At 41.5% G+C, this 6,000-nt stretch overlaps 1 pseudogene; it reads left to right on the top strand.

The window, feature by feature from the left end:
• Positions 1 to 503: 503 nt before the first annotated feature.
• Positions 504 to 1,234, top strand: LOC148019933 (uncharacterized; annotated as a pseudogene).
• Positions 1,235 to 6,000: the final 4,766 nt, after the last annotated feature.

The following is a 6,000-nucleotide window of genomic DNA, read 5'->3' as shown; positions in this document are numbered from 1 at the left end:
CGGTATTTAAAAGAGCACAAGACTTGCTAGGCATACCTGGGGGTAGCATAAGAGCTACTGTGCTGATTGATACTCTTCCAACAGTTTTTTAGATGAATGAGATTCTGTATGAACTGAAGCAGCACTCTCCAAGGCTAAACTGCAGGGGTTGGGATTACATTTCAGCTATGTGAAGACCTTCCATGGTCATCCAGATAGGCTTCTCCCTGACCATGTCCTGGTAGGCATGAGCCAGCACTTTATGAAGAGCTACACTAGGCTTGCTGATCCGAACCATCCTATCACCTATTTTATGTTCATGGGACCCACTGGAGTGGGCAAAATAGAATTGGCAAAAGCTTTATCTGCTACTATTGTGAGGCACCGATTTTCTGTGTGAAAAGTGGTGTGTTGATGCGGAAGAGCCATATTGGGGGGGAGATGTTTTTTTTAGGAATCGAATGTTGGGGGAGAAAAATACAAACAACACTGGAGCCCAAATTTAGACCGTTTGCACAAGAGAAGAGAGATTTCCGAGAATCAGGTGAAGACAAATCCACTGATTTTGTCTGTGTATCAGCCATGTCATCATACATCTGAAGCATTGAGAACAAATAGACGCTCAAGGTCTCGGAAGAAGACCGGGCTTCAAATACAGAAATGGATCAGTCCATAGAGAGAGAGAGAGAGAGAGAGAGAGAGAAGTGGCTGCCTTTCAATCTTTCGCTTCTTGCTAGCTCCATAGACAGGCATGGGGAAGGCTTCCTCTATGCTCACACAATACGACATTGAAGGCGTCCAAGAACACTGTGGTCGCTTATAATAGTCTCTCAGCGGGAAATTGTCTCCTTCTATGAGAGGTTTCGCGAGCTTGATCACAATGGAAAAGGCCTCATCTCTACTGAGGATTTTCTATCCATTCTAGAGTTTGTTGTTAACCCGTTATCACAGAGAATGCTAAGATGTTGGATGGCTTGAATTTCAAGGATTTTTGTGGCCCTTCTCTTAGTTTTCAGTGCCAAAGCAAGCCTTCAAAAATAAAGTGGAGTTCATTTTTAAAGTCTATGATGCGGATGGCAATGGGAAAGTGGCTCGTGAAGATATTTTGGAGGTTCTCCATGACTTATCAGGCTCTTTCCTTTCAGAAGAACAAGGCCAGCAAGTAGTGGTTCGAGCTCTGGAAGAATCTGGATATGCAAATGACAACTACTTAACTTTACAAGTCTTTTCAAAGTTTTGGGAAAGAACAGGGTGAGAAAGCTTATAGATATTGGTGCTTTTGGATTAGATCGCCTTTCTGTGGTTCTACTTGATATGCAGGAAGATGCTAAAGGGTTTACTCTTTCACTATCCCTCAAGTCAAGTCAGTTTTTTGGAAACTTTATAAGGTTCATTTCCACCAGCAAGTTTTGGACAAAAGGGTTAGAATATGCCTATATTAGCTGCAAAATGTAGCTTATATTCTCGTTCACAAGCCCATGCTTAATGTAGATCTATATTTTTCCAATCTTTTTCACAATTCTTTTGGGAAAATTTCTGATGCAAGATCAGTCCAAATCAACAAAAATCATGAGACTGGTAGTGGAGAACGTGTTGTGGAGGTTGCCACTGTAAGCTAATTTGACTTTCTATTCGTCTTCAGTTATTGGCAGAAATAAAAACAGAGACTTGACATCATTTTCTCATCTTGCTTATTCGCTTGATTGATCTTCTATCTTGGAATTTCTCAAGGACCTGTGTGGTCGCAACTTTCCTTTTGAAAACCCTTTGACATCTTTGGTGAACTCGATGTGAGAGTGTCGCATTTAAAAATTTTTCAGGATGGGAGATATTTCAGCATCAATTTCAGCCTCTTCTACGATTTCTGCTTTGTCCTCTACTTCAGCTTCATCATCAACTTCTGCTTCAAGTACTTCTACGGATGATTTAAAGCAGATTTTGCAGAATATGTCTATGTATATGCAGCTTCAAAATCAGCAGACACAATTGTATATGCAGCAGCAACAGCAGTTACATCAACAACAGTTGTCTCAGGAAAGGAAACTATATTCGGAGCAAGAGAATGCAATTAGCGTGACTAAGGCGATTGAAGCAGTTGAGAATGAAAAGAAGCTATTTGATGGCCGTAATGTATCGGCTTATTTGAAGACGTATGAGATCTGATATTAGTCACATGAAAGTATTTGGTTGTCTTGCTTATGTGCACATCCTTGATGAGGAGAGGAAGAAGTTGTTTTTTGGAGTACCAACAGGACTAATGAGTAAATATTTTCTTCGCCTTGTCACACCCGCCTTGAGGGTAAAAGTGACTGATCTTTTCCTTCAAAATTCGCATTGGCAAGATTTTAAGAAGGCCCTGAAAGAGGAGTATTTTCTTGAGGACTTTGGGATGGCTACATGGCGGTCATTCCGAGAGTGAGTCTACATGCCAAACAAAGGTCTAGCTGCTTCAGAATTGATACGAGAATTTGAAGAGAGGTATAGTTAGCTTGATGCCATTGAACAAAGAGCATTGGATATTGAGAAAGTTGAGCTTTTCTTGCAACCTGCAGATCTTGCTCTTCAGGAAGAATTAGAAGAGCTTCTTGAGGATCGCACGAAGCCTATGGGTAACAACAGATTGGCAAGATGCCCATGATGTGGTCTCGACTTTGACCAAGAGGCGGATATGGAAGATTCGCCTACAGAATGGATCTATGACATCGACGCCGTATTCTGCTCCTATGTCTACTTCTACCCCTATTATTTCTTCTCTTCTCAGCTAGTTACTTGGCCTATGCCAGTGCCTACTATTTCTAATCCTCCTGTTCCAAGACCGATACTAGCTCCTTCTGCTCCAAAATCATCCACTCCTTTGGTTCCTTCCTCTCTTGATGACATAATCAAAGGCATAATGGATTTGACACTGGAGTCAATTAAAGCAGAATTAGTGGGAAAATTGAAAGAGCAATTTGCTTCGACTGTGCCTACTATTTCTTCTAGTGCTCCTAGTGCACCTAAGAGAGATCAAAGATGTATTTGGTGTGATAGTATGGATCATCAGCATTGCAGGGATTGAGAATCTTTTCAAGATGCAAGGAGGAAGAATTTGGTATTTTGGGAACAAGATGGCAAGATCTGGTTGACTGAAACAGGAGCTCCGCTTGCTACCAATTTTGGGAAAGGCAGAATGAAGAAATTAGTAGATGACATGGCTGCGCGTACTTCTTATGTGGCAGCTAGAGGAGATGCTTCTACATATGGAGTCCAGATTGAGAAAGGTTCAGAGAGTCAGTCAGCATTATGGACCTATGCTATGGAGACGGCAAACAAAGGGAAAATTCAGCAGACTGTTTTGACTAGTGCAGGTTCTAGCATCAAATCTGAGACAAGTTGGGATTCGCCTGTTGGCAGATACACTATTTATGCCTACTTGACTAAGTCTCAGGGAGCATATGTACTTGTTGAGGAGAAGCGTAAGAGAGATGAAGAGAATCCAAATGCAGCTAAAAAGACTAGAGGGGGTGAGTTTGTTACTCCACCTACTACAGGGCCGTCTTTGAGACCATGGCCAGAATGACAAATGGAGGATGCTCAAAAGAAAGAAAAGATGCAGGGACCTAGACAGAGAAAGCAACAATGTCCGATATTGAGACATCTACGGACATGTAGAAGATCTTTAATGACAAAATACTTGGCAATGAGGTAACTTTTACTTTTCTGAGGTTTTGGGCATCTCGAAAAGAGAGTTTCAAGATCATTTCCAAGAAGTCTTGAAGAGGAAAAGTCATACATTGCCTACTACTGATACACAAGGAGTTTTGATTAGGGAGTTGGATGAGGATGAGGATGAGGTTTTTGTTGAGAATGCTTCTGTTGTTCCACAGACAGAGAAGAGAGTTTAGCCTATGCATTATGCTGAAATTGATGAGCCTATCTTGGTACCGCATACTCACTTTCCGCAGAGTCATTGGGCTAGGGCAACTACTGAAACAATGGTAAAAATTGAAGAGAAACATGTGCCTTATGTTGCTTTGGTGGATCATGGTTCAGAGATTAATATCATAGTTCGTGGAGTTTATGAAAGTAATAGATGGCCTATGGATGCAAAGCATGGGTGGCGTATGAGAGCCGCCAACAATACTGCAGGTGATTTGTATGCTGCCTGTCCCAGTGTCAGGATTTCTATTGGAGATGTAGAGGAGGATTTCCATTTCTTTGTGCAGGATTCATGCTCTTACCCCTTAATCCTAGGACAGCCATTCATCATAGAGATGCGCATGGAGACGAAAGTAATGGATGATGGATCTGCTTATGCACAGATTTGCAGTAAAGATGGTATGAGAGCAGTCCAGTTTATGACTATGTATGTAAATCATGCTAGAAATAGGGATACTCTTCGAGATGCGCTTTTGCCCACTATGAGGGATTCGGGTTTTCATTAGGTACCGTTGTTCCATGAGACGACGCTGGTACAGAGCAGAGGAGGTTGGAGTTCTCGCCTCTTGGCAGTAGTGTTTTCTCCTCCAATTTTGTTGGAATTTCAGTAAACAGTTCGATGAGTTATCAAAAGATTTCTAAGTTGCCTAGAGCTGCCAGGCAGTACATATGCAGGAAGGAGAAATTTTTGAAAAATGCAGGTATTTTAGAGGATGATGAGCATATAGATGGGATGTATGATAGTATGGTTTGTGCAGATATGATGATAGAGATGGAAAATATGCTGAAAACTGATATGCAGAGTTGTCACAGTAATGTATCAGTGCAGTCCCTGGACATGTTTCATGAAATTTCAAATTTTGTGTCACAGATAGAGTCAGAGACTGAGGTGGCTCAGCAAAAAGTATTGAATGATGAAGAAATTTACCAAACAGAGTTTCCGGCTGATTATGATCAGCCTACAAAGATACAAAGGGCTGAAAACTTTCAGCCAACAGAGTTTACTGTTGAAATATTTCAGCATCTAGAGTTTAGGGATGTCCCTATGCAGTTCATAGAGCAGAGGGCTGAGGATATTTAGCCACCAGAGGGCAGAATTGCTTATTCACAGCAAGATTTAAGTAATGTAGAGGATCATGATGAAGCCAGGGTTGACACGAAATACAAGACTGTGGATAAGAAGGTGAAGCCACCGCTCTCACCTGACAGTGATCAGCAAATAGAGAGGGCTGCCAAGCAGCCAATTTTGAGGAATCCAGAGCATATAGGCCATAAATTTTCAGCAGAGACTCTTGCTGAATTGATAATTGGAAATAGTGATTTCTTGCTATTCTTAGAGAAGCAATGTTTCTAGGATATGCTTGAGCGACATGGAAGGGGGTTTACTTTTTTCTTGCATGAGATTGGATATGTGAATCTGGATATTGTTGCCCCTATGGTGATCTTTACTATTCCTCATATTCCATGGAACCTCCAATCTATTCTAGTGCCTAGGGCACACCTGCCAAAGCTAGTTGACTTGTTGAATGAGAAAATCAGGATGGGAATCCTAGAGCCATCGTCTGCACCATACTCAAATAGGTGGTTTACGGTTCTAAAGAAGAATGGTAGTCTCCGATTTATACAGGACATGCAGCCAGTAAACAGAGTTACTATCAGGAATGTTGGTATAGATCCAGTTGTGGATGAGTTTGCAGAAGCATTTGCTGGACGTGCTATCTATTCTTTAGGTGACTTGTATTCGGGATATGATCAGTTTCAGTTGGCCTTGGAAAGCAGGGATATGACCACTATGAGAACTCCTATTGGGCTTGTCAGGATGTGTACCTTGCCTCAAGGTGCCACTAATTCCATTGCGCATATGATGAATGCCATGCATAAGGTCCTTCGTGAGTACATACCTCAGATTACCATGCCTTTCTTAGATGATGTGCCCATTAAGGGGTGTGTAGAAGAAGAGAAGAATGAGAGTCTAAATGAGCAGGGATGCAAATACTTTGTGGCTGATTATATTGCAGCTTGTGAAAAGATTTTGGCCAGATTAGAAGAAGTGAACTTGACACTATTAGGGCAAAAATCTGTTTTTGGAGTAAATGAGGTTGT

Source organism: Lygodium microphyllum, chromosome 19 (genome assembly GCF_053477565.2).
Source record: "Lygodium microphyllum isolate KBCC chromosome 19, Lygodium_microphyllum_v1.1.10, whole genome shotgun sequence".
NCBI lineage: Eukaryota > Viridiplantae > Streptophyta > Polypodiopsida > Schizaeales > Lygodiaceae > Lygodium > Lygodium microphyllum.
The sequence above is the reverse complement of the archived record's forward strand: the minus strand, read 5'-3'. Positions and strand labels throughout refer to the sequence as shown.